The following is an 18,049-nucleotide window of genomic DNA, read 5'->3' as shown; positions in this document are numbered from 1 at the left end:
CTAGGCCTATCTGGGTGGCCGCAGGCCTGGCCGCCTGACATGGCTCCCACCCCAGGTAGCGGAGAGGCTGACGTGGGACCGCAGGGCGGGTAATGTGATGAGCGCCATGCCACATGGGTTCCTGGGTGCAGAGCCCTTTGCACTGACGCTGCCCGTTTGGGGCAGAGACGACATGCGGCTGACGCTGGTCACAGTGCTGATGTGATATTTAGGCTTCTCAGGGGACAGACTTGGGCCCACGCGGCATTGCATGGCCCCCCTGACATGGAGGGAGCCCTGGCCGAGAGATGGGGTCAGACTGTAACCGGACGTGGGGAATTGTCAGAGACAGTCTTCAGCCTCCAAGCGCCGGGGTCTGTCCCTGACCTTGAACCCCCAGCCGCAGCCAGATGGGACTCCCAGGCAGCAGGTAGAGTAGAAGGTTTATTGGTTCCCCCAGACACAGTGGAGCACAGGATCCATGCTAGCACAGGCACCCAGAGCAGCCTGGATTATTCCTCTGGGGGGCATGGGCCCTTCCCCCCTTTCCTGTGCTAGGCCCCTTCTCTCCAAACCCCGCCAGGACTGACCCTTAAGCCCCCTCTGCCCCTTCGTCCCCTCCCCCAGACCCAGGGTGTTATCTGCTGTCCCCTGGGCCTAGGACTGGGAGGCTGCACATCCCTCCCCAGTGAGTCCTGCCCAGCTGCCCCCTCCTCCTCCAGACAGTACTGCAGGGCCCAGGGAAACTGAGGCACATACCCCCACACAGCGACCATACAGCAGAATCACAAACGCCCCGCCAGGCAGGCGGAGTGAATCCAAGAGCATGCAGAGTGAATCCAGAGTGGAGTGAATGCAGGGGTGAGCGGAGTGAATCCAGAGCGGAATGAATCCAGGGGTACGCAGAGTGAATCCAGGAGTACGCAGAGTGAATCGGGAGCGGAGTGAATCCAAGGGCATGTGGAGTGAATCTGGAGCGGAGTGAATCCAGGAGGAGTGGAGTGAATCCAGGGGCACCCGGAGTGAATCCGGAGTGGAGTGAATCCAGGGGCATGCGGAGTGAATCCAGAGCGGAGTGAATCCAGAGTGCAGTGAATCCAGGGGCACCAGGAGTGGAGTAAATTCAGGGGCACCCGGAGTGAATCCGGAGTGGAGTGAATCCAGGGGCATGCGGAGTGAATCCGGAGCAGAGTGAATCCGGAGTGCAGTGAATCCAGGGGCATGCGGAATGAATCCAGGGGCACCCGGAGTGAATCTAGAACAGAGTGAATCCAGGGGCACCCGGAGAGAATCCGGAGCGGTGTGAATCCAGGGGCATGCGTAGTGAATCCGGAGTGGAGTGAATCCAGGGGCATGAGGAGTGAATCCGGAGCAGAGTGAATCCGGAGTGCAGTGAATCCAGGGGCATGCGGAGTGAATCCAGGGGCACCCGGAGTGAATCTAGAACGGAGTGAATCCAGGGGCACCCGGAGAGAATCCGGAGCGGTGTGAATCCAGGGGCATGCGTAGTGAATCCGGAGTGGAGTGAATCCGGAGTGCAGTGAATCCAGGGGCACCCAGAGTGAATCCGGAACGGAGTGAATCCAGGGGCACCTGCAGTGAATCCGGAGCGGAGTGAATACAGGGGCACGTGGAGTGAATCTGGAGTGGAGTGAATCCAGGGGAAGCAGAGTGAATCCAGGGGCACCCAGAGTGAATCCGGAGCGCAGTGAATCCAGAGCGGAGTGAATCCAGGGGCACCCGGAGTGAATCCAGAGCGGAGTGAATCTGGAACGGAGTGAATCCAGGGGCACCTGGAATGAATCCGGAGCGGAGTGAATCCAGGGGGAGCGGCGTGAACCCAGGGGCACCCAGAGTGAATCCGGAGCGGAGTGAATCCAGGGGGAGAGGAGTGAATCCAGGGGCACGCGGAGAGAATCCAGAGCGGAGTGAATCCAGGGGCATGCAGAGTGAATCCGGAGCGGAGTGAATCCGGAGTGCAGTGAATCCAGGGGCACCTAGAGAGAATCTGGAATGGAGGGAATCCGGAAAGGAGTGAATCCAGGGGCATGCGGAGTGAATCCAGGGGCACCCGGAGTGAATCCGGAGCGGAGTGAATCCGGGGCATATGGAGTGAATCTGGAGCGGAGTGAATCCAGGGGCATGCGGAGTGAATCCAGAGTGGAGTGAATCTGAAGTGCAGTGAATTCAGGGGCACGCGGAGTGAATCCAGGGGCACCCGGAGTGAATACAGAATGGAGTGAATCCCGGGGCATCCGGAGGGAATCTGGAGTTCAGTGAATCCAGGCGCATGCGGAGAGAATCCAGGGGCACGCGGTGTGAATCCATGGGCACCCGGAGTGAATCCAGAGCAGAGTGAATCTGGAACGGAGTGAATCCAGGGCAACCTGGATTGAATCCAGAGCGGAGTGAATCCAGGGGCATTCGGAGTGAATCCAGAGCGGAGTGAATCCAGAGTGCAGTGAATCCAGGGGCACGCGAAGTGAATCCAGGGGCATGCGGAGTGAATCCGGAGCGGAGTGAATCCAGAGTGCAGTGAATCCAGGGGCACTCGGAGAGAATCCAGAATGGAGTGAATCCAGGGGCACCCGGAGTGAATCCAGAGTGAAGTGAATCCAGAGCGGAGTGAATCCAGGGGCATGTGGAGTGAATCCAGAGTGGAGTGAATCCAGGGGGAGCGGAGTGAATCCAGGAGCACCCAGAGTGAATCCAGGGGCACCCAGAGTGAATCCAGGGGCACCCAGAGTGAATCCGGAGTGGAGTGAATCCAGGGGGAGTGGAGTGAATCCAGAGGCACCCGGAGTGAATCCGGAGTGGAGTGAATCCAGGGGCACGCGGAGTGAAGCCAGGAGCACCCGGAGTGAATCCAGAGCGGAGTGAATCCAGAGCAGAGTGAATTGAGGGGCACATGGAGTGAATCCGGAACGGAGTGAATCCAGGGGGAGCGGAGTGAATCCAGGGGGAGCGGAGTGAATCCAGGGGCACCCGGAGCGAATCCGGAGCAGAGTGAATCCAGAGCACAGTGAATCCAGGGGCACATGGAGTGAATCTGGAACGGAGTGAATCCGGAGCGGAGTGAATCCAGGGGCACCCAGAGTGAATCCAGAAAAGAGTGAATCCAGGGGCACCCGGAGTGAATCCGGAGCGGAGTGAATCCAGGGGCACATGGAGTGAATCCGGAACGGAGTGAATCCAGGGGCACCCGGAGTGAATCCGGAGCGGAGTGAATCCAGGGACACGCAGATTGAATCCGGAGCAGAGTGAATCCGGAGCAGAGTGAATCCAGGGGCACCCGGAGTGAATCCGGAGCGGAGTGAATCCAGGGGCATGTGGATTGAATCCGGAGCAGAGTGAATCCAGAGCGGAGTGAATCCAGGGGCACCCGGAGTGAATCCGGAGTGGAGTGAATCCAGGGGCACGCGGATTGAATCCGGAGCAGAGTGAATCCAGAGCGGAGTGAATCCAGGGGCACGTGGAGTGAGTCCAGAGCAGAGTGAATCCAGGGGCACCCGGAGTGAATCCGGAGTAGAGTGAATCCAGGGGGAGCGGAATGAATCCAGGGGTACGCGGAGTGAATCCGGAGCAGAGTGAATCCAGAGTGAAGTGAATCCTGGGGCACCCGGAGTGAATCCGGAGGGGAGTGAATCCAGGGGGAGCGGAGTGGATCTGAAGCAGAGTGAATCCAGGGGCACGTGGAGTGAATCCAGAGCAGAGTGAATCCGGAGCGGAGTGAATCCAGGGGCACCCGGAGTGAATCCGGAGCGGAGTGAATCCAGGGGGAGCGGAGTGAATCCAGTGGCACGCGGAGTGAATCCGGAGCAGAGTGAATCCAGAGCGGAGTGAATCCAGGGGCACCCGGAGTGAGTCCAGAGCGGAGTGAATCCAGGGGGAGCGGAGTGAATCCAGGGGGAGCGGAGTGAATCCGGAGCAGAGTGAATCCAGAGCGGAGTGAATCCAGGGGCACCCGGAGTGAGTCCGGAGCGGAGTGAATCCATGGGGAGTGGAGTGAATCCAGGGGCACGCGGAGTGAATCTGGAGCAGAGTGAATCCAGAGCGGAGTGAATCCAGGGGCACCCGGAATGAGTCCGGAGCGGAGTGAATCCAGGGGGAGTGGAGTGAATCCAGGGGCACCCGGAGTGAATCCAGAGCGGAGTGAATCCGGAGCAGAGTGAATCCAGAGCGGAGTGAATCCAGGGGCACCCGGAATGAGTCCGGAGCGGAGTGAATCCAGGGGGAGTGGAGTGAATCCAGGGGCACCCGGAGTGAATCCAGAGCGGAGTGAATCCGGGGCAGAGTGAATCCAGAGCGGAGTGAATCCAGGGGCACCCGGAGTGAGTCCGGAGCGGAGTGAATCCAGGGGGAGTGGAGTGAATCCAGGGGCACCCGGAGTGAATCCAGAGCGGAGTGAATCCGGAGCAGAGTGAATCCAGAGCGGAGTGAATCCAGGGGCACCCGGAGTGAATCCGGAGCGGAGTGAATCCAGGGGCGCGGAATCCGCGCAGCCCCGGGACTGGTCGCTGGCTCAGGGCGAGGCGGGCGCTCGGGAAGCTGATCGCGAGGCAGCGCGTTTCCCGCAGCTCGGTGCAAGGGTCCCGCAGGCCCTGGAAGCGCGTGGGGGGCCGGCGGGGAACCCGCTGCTCCGGAGCTGCCGGGAGCGCCGAGCGCCCTGAGCCGAGCACACGGGAGCCGGGCGCAGGGGCGGGCAGGGCGCTGGCTCGCGCCCCGGGCCAGGAGGGGCCTTGGAGCAGGTTCGGCGAGAGCCGGGACGGGGCGGACGGGTCCGAAAACCTGCCGGGCGGGGAGATCGAGGGGCTGAGCCCGGAGGCGCCGGGGACTCGCGCAACTTTCTGCCGGGCGCGGGCGGCCGAGCAGGGCCGAGCTCAGTGTCAGCGTGGAACCGGCCCGAATCCCCCCCAGCCCCCAGGAACCGACCCCCGCCGGGCGCCTCCAGGAGCAGCAGCCGCGCGGCCCGACCTCGGTCCCAGGGCGAACGGGCCCCCCTTCGTCCAGCGCCCCCCAAGCTGTGGGCGCTCCCTTGTCTTCCTCCCTCCCTGCAACCTTGCCCATCTTGTCCTCCCCTCCGGCGGGGCGGGGCGGGAGCGCACAGGGCCCATGTGGGTTGTGGGGCGTAGCAGGAGGCCCTGGGCCGGGCTGGCGGCAGGTGCGGCAGGGGCCCTGCCAGCAAGGGGCTGGGCTGCTGTGTCATCCCCAGGGTGGGGTGGGGAAGGGTTTAAAGCAGGCGCCAGTGGGGCCCCGCCTGGCCCAGCCGCAGCCGCAGCCGCAGCAGGACGGTCGGGGAGGCTCCCTGCGCCCAGCCAGGTAGGACGGAGCCGGGCAAGGGGGGTGGGCGGCGCTGGGGCAGCCCGCGGAGCCAGGCCAGGAACACGCTCAGGGCGCCTGGCTCCCGGGCCCCGAGTCCTCGTGTCCCAGCGGCACTTCAGCTGCTCCTCGGGCGGGGGGTTTCCCGCAAAGCCCGGGGGTCTGGGGAGCGGGGCTCGGCCCCCGGCCGGGATGAAGGGGGCTCGCCCGCGCCGGCCCCCGCCGCCTGCCCCGCGCAGCTGCTCCCAGGCGATCGCTGGAGAAAACCTCCTCGCCGATGTCCCGCCAGGCAGCGGACTTTGGCCGCGGGCAGAGCCGGCAGCTGCGGCTTGTGCCTCTCGCACGGGCCCACCGGCCCCAGGAGCCAGGCCCCCGCCAGCGGGGCAGCCCCACGGACCTGCTGCTGGGTCAGGCGGGAGAGGCAGGCGGAGCCCGAGGGCGCTGGCCGCGCGTGCACAGGGTTCACCTGCTGGAGGCCGGCTATGCCCCTGCCCTGGGAACAGCAGCTCCCAGGCATGCGGCCGGCTGCCTCCACCCCCCGGAAAGGCCAAGTTCCCGCTGTGCCCCTTGTATTGGGGCCCTGCATTGCTTGAACTTTCAGACCATGTGTATGCACCTGGCTAGTGCATGTGTGTGCGTGTGCGAACCTCACCCACATATGTATGCACAGGTGTGTGTGTGTGCGCCTCACCAGTGTGTGCATCAACAGGCATGTATGTGAACCTCACCGGGGTATGCATGCACAGGGAGTATGAACCTCACCAGTGTGTGCAAGCAGTAGCGTGTGTGTGCGCCTCACCAGTGTGTGCATCAACAGGCATGTATGTGAACCTCACCGGGGTATGCATGCACAGGGAGTATGAACCTCACCAGTGTGTGCAAGCAGTAGCGTGTGTGTGCGCCTCACCAGTGTGTGCATCAACAGGCATGTATGTGAACCTCACCGGGGTATGCATGCACAGGGAATATGAACCTCACCAGTGTGTGCATGCAGTAGGGTGTGTGTGAGCCTCACCAGTGTGTGCATCAACAGGCATGTATGTGAACCTCACCGGGGTATGCATGCACAGGGAGTATGAACCTCACCAGTGTGTGCAAGCAGTAGCGTGTGTGTGAGCCTCACCAGTGTGTGCATCAACAGGCATGTATGTGAACCTCACCGGGGTATGCATGCACAGGGAGTATGAACCTCACCAGTGTGTGCATCAACAGGCATGTATGTGAACCTCACCGGGGTATGCATGCACAGGGAGTATGAACCTCACCAGTGTGTGCATGCAGTAGCGTGTGTGTGAGCCTCACCAGTGTGTGCATCAACAGGCATGTATGTGAACCTCTCCGGGGTATGCATGCACAGGGAGTATGAACCTCACCAGTGTGTGCAAGCAGTAGCGTGTGTGTGAGCCTCACCAGTGTGTGCATCAACAGGCATGTATGTGAACCACACCGGGGTATGCATGCACAGGGAATATGAACCTCACCAGTGTGTGCATGCAGTAGCGTGTGTGTGAGCCTCACCAGTGTGTGCATCAACAGGCATGTATGTGAACCTCACCGGGGTATGCATGCACAGGGAATATGAACCTCACCAGTGTGTGCATGCAGTAGGGTGTGTGTGAGCCTCACCAGTGTGTGCATCAACAGGCATGTGTGTGAACCTCACTGGGGTATGCATGCACAGGGTGTGAACCTCACCAGTGTGTGCAAGCAGTAGGGTGTGTGTGAGCCTCACCAGTGTGTGCATGCAGTAGGGTGTGTGAGAGCCTCACCAGTGTGTGCATCAACAGGCATGTGTGTGAACCTCACTGGGGTATGCATGCACGGGGTGTGAACCTCACCAGTGTGTGCAAGCAGTAGGGTGTGTGTGAGCCTCCTCAGTGTGTGTATGCACAGGAGTGAGCCTGACGGGTGTGTGCACACACCCATGAGAGTGTAAGTGTATGCAGGCAGGCATGTAGGTGCAGCCATGCCAGGATGCACAGGTGTGGAGGTTTGAATGGGGGGCATGTGCCAGGATCCCTCACACTTAGGCTGTGTCTAGACTGGCAAGTTTTTCTGCAAAATCAGCTGCTTTTGCAGAAAAACTTGCCAGCTGTCTACACTGGCCGCTTGAATTTCCGCAAGAACGTTGACTTCCTACTGTAAGAAATCAGCGCTTCTTGCGGAAATACCGTGCTGCTCCCGTTCGGGCAAAAGCCCTCCTGCGCAAATCATTTGCACAAGAGGGCCAGTGTAGACAGCTCAGTGCTGTTTTCTGCGAAAAAGCCCCAATGGCGAAAATGGCAACCGGGGCTTTTTTGCGCAAAAGCGCGTCTAGATTAGCACGGACGCTTTTCTGCTTTTGTGCCAAAGCGTCCGTGCCAATCTAGATGCTCTTTTCCGCAAATGCTTTTAATGGAAAAACTTTTCCGTGAAAAGCATTTGCGGAAAATCCTGCCAGTCTGGACGTAGCCTTAATGTACTAATGGGACTGACTGGAAAGCGTCTCTCACAGCAGAATGTCCGTGCCCGGCCCGGCTGCTGGCTGCTCAGAGTTAATCTTTAGCCAAGCCTAAGCCAGTTGTGCTGAAGTGTAAATGAACAGGCCAGCCTCTCCCTCTGCAGCGGGCGGGGGTCCCGTGAGGAAGGGCTGCTTGGACACCCGGGCCGGAGAGTCTGGGCAGGTCCAGTGCCCCCTGCAGGGCGCGCTCCCGTCCCTGAGTCCGACTTGTCCCGCTCTCCTCTAGCGCAGACGCGGCCCAGTTGGGCCAATGCCCGCGGGCGAGGGACATGGCTGGCACCTGGTGGCACAGATCTGCACATCCACTAGTGAGCAGGTGTATGCCATGGCCATAAGCTCTTCCCCCCCTCCCCCGGCAGGGACCAGCCCTGGCCATCAGCTGCCCCCCCTCCCCTGCCCACCCACTGTGATAGACCGGGCCGGGTCTGGGCACCGCTCGGGGCATCCGCTCAGTGCGAATTGCTCAAACCAGGGCTCTTTACAGCCCCCGACTGGAGACCTTCCAAACGGGCCACAGACCAGCCCCACCGAGCGCTCCAGCTGCCAGTCCCAGCAGGAACCTCACGAGCAAACCCCCTTGGACACCCCAGCTCTCCCTGTGCCCCCCCAGCCCCGGGCCTGACGGGGGGGTTCTAGAACCCAGTCCCACCTACCCGGACGGGTTCTCCGGGTCCCAAGGAACCAGCCCCAGATCCCTGGTCAGTTCCCACGCTGGATCTTCCCCACGAGATCATGCTGGGCCCGTCCTCTAGCATCTAAAGGTTTATTACAGGTGAGGCACATGGGATGATCCAGCTGAGGGGCCTTTCCCATGTTCCCTACTGGGAGTGTCCCACCTACTCCGGACTCTGGCGTGCCCCCATCCCTGAGGGACCCCACACTGTCCTTGGGGGAGCAGGCCAGAGCATTAGCCTGAGACAGATGGGGCACGAGGCTTCACCCAGCATCGGCCTCTTCACTGAGCTCCCCCCACATCCCGTCTCCTCCCCGCAGGGCTGCCCAGGGCGGAGCCCCAGGTGCCGGGGGAGGTGTCCGGAGCTGGGGCAGTGGCCGGAGCAGATCAGCCAAAGGGCCGGCTGATCTGGGGCTGACACAAACCAGCCCCCTCCTGGGAGCAGGCAGAGCTCTGCCCTGAACCCTGCACCCAGAGGAGCGGCAGGCGCAAACAGCCTTTGATCGCCCGCCAAGAATTTCACTCCCTTCCCAGGAAAGGTACGAAAAGTTTCCATGGAACGCAGGCTGTGAAACACCCCCTGGCCAGCGTCTCCCTCCTGCTCCCGAGCAGCAGCCTGCTCCGACAGGCCTGGGCCCAGCCACTGCCCCGCCCCGCTGCACCCAGCTGGGAAAACTCCACAGCCAGGGCCCTCTGCCCAGAGGCTGGGCTGGAGTAGCTGGGAACTCGGGCCAGCCAGAGCCCCCCCCTGCCCCCCAGTGCCCCGCCCTGCCCCCCAGCGCCCCTGCTGGGAGCTCCCGCCAGCCAACGCCCCGCCCTGCCCCCCAGCGCCCCGCCCTGCCCCCCAGCGCCCCTGCTGGGAGCTCCCGCCAGCCAGCGCCCCGCCCTACCCCCCAGCGCCCCCTGCTGGGAGCTACTGCCAGCAAGCGCCCCGCCCTTCCCTCTATCGCCCCCTACTGGGAGCTCCCGCCCCCCAGCGCCCCGCCCTGCCCCCCAGCGCCCCGCCCTGCCCGCCAGCGCCCCCTGCACAGAGCTCCCGCCAGCCAGTGCCCCGCCCTGCCCCCCAGCGCCCCGCTCTGCCCCCCAGCGCCGCCTGCTGAGAGCTCCCGCCAGCCAGCGCCCCGCCAAGCCCCCCAGCGCCCCGCCCTTCCCTCTATCGCCCCCTGCTTGGAGCTCCCGCCAGCCAGCGCCCCGCCCTGCCCCCCAGCGCCCCCTGCTGGGTGCTCCAGCCAGCCAGCGCCCCGCCCTGCTCCCCAGGGCCCCCTGCTGGGAGCTCCCACCAGCCAGCGCCCCGCCCTTCCCTCTATCGCCCCCTGCTGGGAGCTCCCGCCAGCCAGCGCCCCGCCCTGCCCCCCAGCGCCCCCTGCTGGGAGCTCCCGCCAGCCAGCGCCCCGCCCTGCCCCCCAGCGCCCCCTGCTGGGAGCTCCAGCCAGCCAGCGCCCCGCCCTTCCCTCTATCGCCCCCTGCTGGGAGCTCCCGCCAGCCAGCGCCCCGCCCTTCCCTCTATCGCCCCCTGCTGGGAGCTCCCGCCAGCCAGCGCCCCGCCCTGCCCCCCAGCGCCCCCTGCTGGGAGCTCCCGCCAGCCAGCGCCCCGCCCTGCCCCCCAGCGCCCCGCCCTGCCCCCCAGCGCCTCCTGCTGGGAGCTCCCGCCCGCCAAAGCCCCGCCCTGCCCCCCAGCGCCCCGCCCTGCCGCCCAGCGCCCGCTGCTGGGAGCTCCCGCCAGCCAGTACCCCGCCCTGCCGCCCAGCGCCCCCTGCTGAGAGCTCCCGCCAGCCAGCGCCCCGCCCTGCCCCCCAGCGCCCCCTGCTGAGAGCTCCCGCCAGCCAGCGCCTCGCCCTGCCCCCCAGCGCCCCTTGCTGGGAGCTCCCGCCAGCCAGTGCCCAGCCCTGCCCCCCAGCGCCTCCTGCTGGGAGCTCCCGCCAGCCAGCGCCCCGCCCTGCCCCCCAGCGCCCCCTGCTGGGAGCTCCCGCCAGCAAGCGCCCCGCCCTTCCCTCTATCGCTCCCTGCTGGGAGCCCCCAAAAGCCAGCGCCCCGCCCTGCCCCCCAGCACCTCCTGCTGGGAGCTCCCGCCAGCCAGCGCCCCGCCCTGCCCCCCAGCGGCCCCTGCTGGGAGCTCCCGCCAGCCAGTGCACCGCCCTGCCGCGCAAAGCCCCCTGCTGGGAGCTCCCGCTAGCCAGTGCCCCGCCCTGCCGCCCAGCGCCCCCTGCTGGGAGCTCCCGCCAGCCAGCGCCCCGCCCTGCCCCCCAGCGCCCCTTGCTGGGAGCTCCCTCAAGCCAGTGCCCAGCCCTGCCCCCCAGCGCCTCCTGCTGGGAGCTCCCGCCAGCCAGCGCCCCGCCCTGCCCCCCAGCGCCCCCTGCTGGGAGCTCCCGCCAGCAAGCGCCCCGCCCTTCCCTCTATCGCTCCCTGCTGGGAGCTCCCAAAAGCCAGCGCCCCGCCCTGCCCCCCAGCACCTCCTGCTGGGAGCTCCCGCCAGCCAGCGCCCCGCCCTGCCCCCCAGCGGCCCCTGCTGGGAGCTCCCGCCAGCCAGTGCACCGCCCTGCCGCCCAGCGCCCCCTGCTGGGAGCTCCCGCCAGCACCCTCCCCACCCTTCCCTCTATCGCCCCCTGCTGGGAGCTCCCAAAAGCCAGCGCCCCGCCCTGCCCCCCAGCGTCCCCTGCTGGGAGCTCCCAAAAGCCAGCGCCCCGCCCTGCCCCCCAGTCCCCCCTGCTGGGAGCTCCAGCCAGCCAGCGCCCTGCCCTGCTCCCCAGGGCCCACTCCTGGGAGCTCCCGCCAGCCAGCGCCCCGCCCTTCGCTCTAGCGCCTCCTGCTGGGAGCTCCCACCAGCCAGCACCCCGCCCTCCCCCCCAGCGCCCCCTCTGGGAGCTCCTGCCAGCAATCGCCCCGCCCTTCCCTCTATCGCCCCCTGCTCGGAGCTCCCGCCAGACAGCGCCCCAACCTGCCCCCCAGCGCTGCCTGCTGGGAGCTCCCGCCAGCCAGCGCCCCGCCATTCCCTCTAGCGCCCCCTGCTGGGAGCTCCCGCCAGCCAGCGCCCCGCTGTGCCCCCCAGCGCCCCCTGCTGGGAGCTCCCGCTAGCCAGCGCCCCGCCGTGCCCCCCAGCGCCCCCTGCTGGGAGCTCCTGCCAGCCAGCGCCCCGCCCTTCCCTCTAGTGCCCCCTGCTGGGAGCTCCTGCCAGCCAGCGCCCTGCCCTTCCGTCTAGTGCCCCCTGCTTGGAGCTCCTGCCAGCCAGCGCCCCGCCCTGCCACCAGCACCCCCTGCTGGGAGCTCCCGCTAGCCAGCGCTACGCCCTGTCCCCCAGCACCCCCTGCTTGGAGCTCCCGCCAGCCAGCGCCCTGCCCTTCCCTCTAGTGCTCCCTGCTGGGAGCTCCTCTTTGCCAGCATCCCGCCCTGCCCCCCAGCGCCTCCTGCTGGGAGCTCCCGCCAGACAGTACCCCACTCTGCCCTCCAGCTCCCCCTGCTGGGAGCTCCCCCCAACCAGCACCCTGCACTGCCCTCCAGCACCACCTGCTGGGAGCTCCCCCCAACCAGCACCCTGCACTGCCCCCAGCTCCCCCTGCTGGGAGCTCCCGCCAGCCAGCGCCCCGCCCTGCCCCCCGGTGTCCCCTGCTGGGAGCTCCCGCCATCCAGTGCCCCGCCCTGCCCCCCAGCGCCCCCTGCTGGGAGCTCCCACCAGCCAGCGCCCCGCCCTGCCCCCCGGTGTCCCCTGCTGGGAGCTCCCGCCAGCAAGCGCCCCGCCCTTCCCTCTATCCCCCCCTGCTGGGAGCTCCCGCCAGCCAGCGCCCCGCCCTGCCCCCCAGCGCCGCCTGCTGGGAGCTCCCGCCAGCCAGTGCCCCGCCCTGCCCCCCAGCGCCCCCTGCTGGGAGCTCCCGCCAGCACCCTCCCCGCCCTTCCCTCTATCGCCCCCTGCTGGGAGCTCCCAAAAGCCAGCGCCCCGCCCTGCCCCCCAGCGCCCCCTGCTGGGAGCTCCCAAAAGCCAGCGCCCCGCCCTGCCCCCCAGCCCTCCCTGCTGGGAGCTCCAGCCAGCCAGCGCCCTGCCCTGCTCCCCAGGGCCCACTCCTGGGAGCTCCCGCCAGCCAGCGCCCCGCCCTTCGCTCTAGCGCCTCCTGCTGGGAGCTCCCACCAGCCAGCACCCCGCCCTCTCCCCCAGCGCCCCCTCTGGGAGCTCCTGCCAGCAAGTACCCCGCCCTTCCCTCTATCGCCCCCTGCTCAGAGCTCCCGCCAGACAGCGCCCCAACCTGCCCCCCAGCGCTGCCTGCTGGGAGCTCCCGCCAGCCAGCGCCCCGCCATTCCCTCTAGCGCCCCCTGCTGGGAGCTCCCGCCAGCCAGCGCCCCGCCGTGCCCCCCAGCGCCCCCTGCTGGGAGCTCCCGCTAGCCAGTGCCCCGCCGTGCCCCCCAGCGCCCCCTGCTGGGAGCTCCTGCCAGCCAGCGCCCCGCCCTGCCCCCCAGAGCCCCCTGCTAGGAGCCCTGCCCCCCAGCGCCCCCTGCTGGGAGCTCCAGCCAGCCAGCACCCCGCCCTGCTCCCTAGGACCCCCTGCTGGGAGCTCCCGCCAGCAAGCGCCCCGCCCTTCCCTCTATCGCCCCCTGCTGGGAGCTCCTGCAAGCCAGCGCCCCGCCCTGCCCCCCAGCATCCCCTACTAGGAACTCCCGCCAGCCAGCACCCCGCCCTGCCCCCCAGCGGCCCCTGCTTGGAGCTCCAGCCAGCCATCGCCCCGCCCTGCCCCCCAGCGCCCCCTGCTGGGAGCTCCCAAAAGCCAGCGCCCCGCCCTGCCCCCCAGCCCCCCCTGCTGGGAGCTCCAGCCAGCCAGCGCCCTGCCCTGCTCCCCAGGGCCCACTCCTGGGAGCTCCCGCCAGCCAGCGCCCCGCCCTTCGCTCTAGCGCCTCCTGCTGGGAGCTCCCACCAGCCAGCACCCCGCCCTCCCACCCAGCGCCCCTCTGGGAGCTCCTGCCAGCAAGCACCCCGCCCTTCCCTCTATCGCCCCCTGCTCAGAGCTCCCGCCAGACAGCGCCCCAACCTGCCCCCCAGCGCTGCCTGCTGGGAGCTCCCGCCAGCCAGCGCCCCGCCGTGCCCCCCAGCACCCCCTGCTGGGAGCTCCCGCCAGCCAGCGCCCCGCCGTGCCCCCCAGCGCCCCCTGCTGGGAGCTCCCGCTAGCCAGCGCCCCGCCGTGCCCCCCAGCGCCCCCTGCTGGGAGCTCCAGCCAGCCAGCACCCCGCCCTGCTCCCCAGGACCCCCTGCTGGGAGCTCCCGCCAGCAAGCGCCCCGCCCTTCCCTCTATCGCCCCCTGCTGGGAGCTCCTGCAAGCCAGCACCCCGCCCTGCCCCCCAGTGGCCCCTGCTTGGAGCTCCAGCCAGCCATCGCCCCGCCCTGCTCCCCAGGGCCCCCTGCTGGGAGCTCCCGCCAGCCAGCGCCCTGCCCTTCCCTCTATCGCCCCCTGCTGGGAGCTCCCGCCAGCCAGCGCCCCGCCCTGCCCCCCAGCACCCTCTGCTGGGAGCTCCTGCCAGCAAGCGCCCCGCCCTTCCCTCTAGTGCTCCCTGCTGGGAGCTCCTCCCAGCCAGCATCCCGCCCTGCCCCCCAGCGCCTCCTGCTGGGAGCTCCCGGCAGCCAGTACCCCACTCTGCCCTCCAGCTCCCCCTGCTGGGAGCTCCCACCAGACAGTGCCCCGCCGTGCCCCTCAGCGGGCCCTTCTGGGAGCTCCCCCCAATCAGCGCCCCGCTCTGCCCTCCAGCGCCCCCTGCTGGGAGCTCCCCCCAACCAGCGCTCCCGCCCTTCCCTCTAGTGCCCCCTGCTGGGAGCTCCCCCCAACCAGCGCCCCCGCCCTGCCTTCCAGCGCCCCCTGCTGGGAGCTCCCCCCAACCAGCACCCTGCACTGCCCTCCAGCACCACCTGCTGGGAGCTCCCCCCAACCAGCACCCTGCACTGCCCTCCAGCGCCCCCTGCTGGGAGCTCCCCCCAGCCAGCGCACCCGCTTTGCCCTCCAGCACCACCTGCTGGGAGCTCCCCCCAGCCTGCCCCCCAGCCAGTGCCCCACCTTGCCCTCCAGCTCCCCCTTCTGGGAGCTCCCCCAAATCAGCGCCCCGCTCTGCCCTCCAGCGCCCCCTGCTGGGAACTTCCCCCAGCCAGCGCCCCGCCCTGCCCTCCAGCAGCACCTGCTGGGAGCTCCCCCCAACCAGCGCCCCTGCCCTGCCCTCCAGCGCCCCCTGTAGGAGGCTACCGCCAGCCACTGCCCCGCCCTGCCCCCCAGCACCCTCTGCTGGGAGCTCCCGCCAGCCAGCGCTCCGCCCTTCCCTCTAGCGCCCCCTGCTGGGAGCTTCCTCCAATCAGCGCCCCGCCCTGCCCCCCAGCGCCTCCTTCTGGGAGCTCCCCCCAGCCAGCGCCCTGCACTGCCCTCCAGCAGCACCTGCTGGGAGCTCCCCCCAACCAGCGCCCCTGCCCTGCCCTCCAGCGCCCCCTGTAGGAGGCTACCGCCAGCCACTGCCCCGCCCTGCCCCCCCGCACCCTCTGCTGGGAGCTCCCGCCAGCCAGCGCTCCGCCCTTCCCTCTAGCGCCCCCTGCTGGGAGCTTCCTCCAATCAGCGCCCCGCCCTGCCCCCCAGCGCCTCCTTCTGGGAGCTCCCCCCAGCCAGCGCCCCCACCCTACCCTCTAGCGTCCCCTGCTGTGAGCTCACCCCAGCTAGAAGGGCTCATAGCTTGACCTGCTGCCTGGGCAGCAGCAGCTAGCAAAGGCGCTGGTCCCTGTGCTCTCCCAGTGCAGCCAGCCTGGCAACTGGGGGGGGGGGGGGTGCATGCCCAGACCTAGCAGGCCCTGCAGCCTGGGCCTGGCAGAGGCCATGCCCATAAGGCAGAGGGAGCCCAGTGGGATGCCCCCTCTCTGCCCAGCTCTGTCCCACCTCTGCTGGCACCCCTGGGTGAGGGGCTCACACTAACATAGCAGCACCACTCAGGGGAGGCGTGTTTGCCCCCGGGGCTGCTCACACAGCTGGGCCCTGCGCACTGGCAGCAAGAGGGCACTGGCCTCAGACGCAGAGCTGGACCACAGCCCTGTGCAAGCACAGCCACTGCCCCGCATCCCGTGGCTCTCCTTAGCCTGCCAGGGACAAAGGATGTGCCCGGACACACAGTGACACAGCCTGAAACCCCGCCGCTCCCCACTCTAACTACTAGTCCCCACAACCCTGCCAAGGCCAGGACAGGACCAAGCGTCCTGGCTCCCAGCCCCCTACGAGCTGCACTTTGCCAGCCAGGGAAGGGAGATCTCTGTGGGGCACAGGCTGGGTGCTGGCCCCCAGCAGTGGGGCTGGCCCTGCACAGATGAGTTAGGCTGCACCTGCCCCATGGCGCCTGGGCTCAGAGGCGGGAGGGTGGCACTGGCTGTGCCATGGGCCTTGGCAGAAGCACAAGGGGCCATTGCTTTTCCCCAGCTGCTGGAGAGGTGGACTCGGTCGTCCCTCTCGGCCTGGGGACCCCCTGCATCCTGCCCGGGGAGCTGGCATGTCCTGCTGCAGGCTCCCCGCCTCTCCACACTGTGGGAGCCTCCCCCCCAGGGCAGGCAGAGGCATCCGGGCACTGCCACATTGCAGCCCAGGCCAGGCCAGCTGGCGGCCAAGGGGAGATGGTTCTGGGGGTGCTGCAGGGGCTGATCCAGGAGAGGGCCCTTTGGATGAGGGTGGGGGGAGGGGTGTGGAAAAACAGCCAGCTGGGAACGAGGCCCCCAGGGGCACAGGGAGGGGCTGTGCCCCCGCCAGAAGGAGGTGCTGTGACACTGGGCTCCTGCCACACACTGCCCAGGGCACCTACCCCCAGCAGCCTGTCCTGCCCCTGGGCTCCCAGTGCCGGCTGCAGACTCCTCATGGGGTGGATCTCACAGGCTGTCCGGGTGGGTGGCTGGGGTCCCAGTGTGGGGGAGTCACGGGCCCTGCACCCACAGCCGCAACCTGCGGGGATTCTCAGGCGGCAGGTAGAAGAGAAGGTTTATTGGGTTCCAGGGACACGGCGTGGCTCAGACTGGTTGTTACAGGAGCGAGGAGCAGCCAGCCCAGCCCAGCCTGGAGAAAGGGGGCTCCAGAACCCCAGCTCTGGGCCCCTTCCCAGCCCCCCAGGCCAGCTCAGCTCCCCTCTCCCCCAGCCAGCAGCAAAACCTAACTCCCAGTCCCAGCCACTGCTCCCAGCCCCCAGGCAGCCCCCCCCCCACTTTGTCCTGCTTCCCTACTGTCACCTGGGCCTCAGGCCCTGAAAGACTGGACATACCTCCCCAGTGAGTCATGCCCAGCCCCCCTCCTCATGCAGACAGTGCTGCAGCGCCCAGGGAAACTGAGGCACACACCCACACAGTCACTGCAGAGCAGCACAGGGCAGTCGGAATCGCGCACACACAGCAAAGCAACCAGTGAATGAAAAACCAGAGTGAGCACAGTGACCACAAGGGTGGACAAAATCCCCACAACATCACAGTGGGGCAGACAGGCAGGGTCCCTGTGTGGGGCAGGTTGCTGGGGTCCCTGTGTGGGGCAGACAGGCAGGGTCCCTGTGTGGGGCAGGTTGCTGGGGTCCCTGTGTGGGGCAGACAGGCAGGGTCCCTGTGTGGGGCAGGTTGCTGGGGTCCCTGTGTGGGGCAGACCAGAGGCTTCACCCACAGGAACCCACCCCGGCCCCTGGCCCTTCGGCTTACCCACAGGAACCCACTCCGGACCATGACTGGATGGGGCTCAGGGAGATGGGATGGATCTGAGGGAGGTTGGACAAGGATTGGGGAGATGGGGCGGGGCTCAGGCAGGGGGGCAGGGAGAGGGGAGAGGGGTGGAGCTCGGGGAAACTGGACAGGGCTCGGGGGAGGAGAGAGGGGCGGGGCTTGGGGAGACTGGACAGGGGGAGGGAGGAGGGGCAGGGGGAGGTGAGAGGGGCGGGGCTTGGGGAGACTGGACAGGGCTTGGGGGGAGGGGAGGGAGGAGGGGAGAGGGGCGGGGCTTGGGGAGACTGGACTGGGCTCAGGGGGAGGGGCGAGGCTCGGGAGAGGGGTGGGGCTTGGGGAGACTGGACAGGGCTCGGGGGAGGAGTGAGGTTTGGGGAGAGGGGCGGGTCTTGGGGAGACAGGACAGGGCTCAGGGGGAGGGGCGGGGCTCGGGGAGACTGGACAGGCTTGGGGATAGGGGTTGGGCTTGGGGAGACTGGACAGGGCTCAGGGGGAGTGGCGGGGCTCAGGGAGAGGGGCGGGTCTTGGGGAGACTGGACAGGGCTCAGAGGGAGGGGTGGGGCTTGGGGAGACTGGACAGGGCTCAGGGGGAGGGGCGGGGCTCAGGGAGAGGGGTGGGGCTTGGGGAGACTGGACAGGGCTCAGGGGGAGGAGTGAGGTTTGGGGAGAGGGGCAGGTCTTGGGGAGACTGGACAGGGCTCAGAGGGAGGGGTGGGGCTCAGGGAGACTGGACAGGGCTCGGGGGAGGAGTGAGGTTTGGGGAGAGGGGCGGGTCTTGGGGAGACAGGACAGGGCTCAGGGGGAGGGGCGGGGCTCGGGGAGACTGGACAGGCTTGGGGATAGGGGTTGGGCTTGGGGAGACTGGACAGGGCTCAGGGGGAGTGGCGGGGCTCAGGGA

The 18,049-nt window shown here is 67.7% G+C and overlaps 1 protein-coding gene across 1 annotated transcript in view; it reads left to right on the top strand.

Moving 5' to 3' along the window:
• Window positions 1-5,148: 5,148 nt before the first annotated feature.
• Window positions 5,149-18,049, top strand: part of EPPK1 (epiplakin 1) — a 45,060-nt gene continuing 32,159 nt past the window's right edge. Inside the window, exon 1 of the mRNA XM_089775916.1 lies at window positions 5,149-5,298. The gene's annotated coding sequence lies outside the window, so the exon portion shown is untranslated. The remainder of the gene's footprint in view (window positions 5,299-18,049) is intronic.

This window comes from Pelodiscus sinensis, chromosome 2, assembly GCF_052426305.1.
Source record: "Pelodiscus sinensis isolate ZL-2025 chromosome 2, ASM5242630v1, whole genome shotgun sequence".
Taxonomy (NCBI): Eukaryota; Metazoa; Chordata; order Testudines; family Trionychidae; genus Pelodiscus; species Pelodiscus sinensis.
The sequence above is the reverse complement of the archived record's forward strand: the minus strand, read 5'-3'. Positions and strand labels throughout refer to the sequence as shown.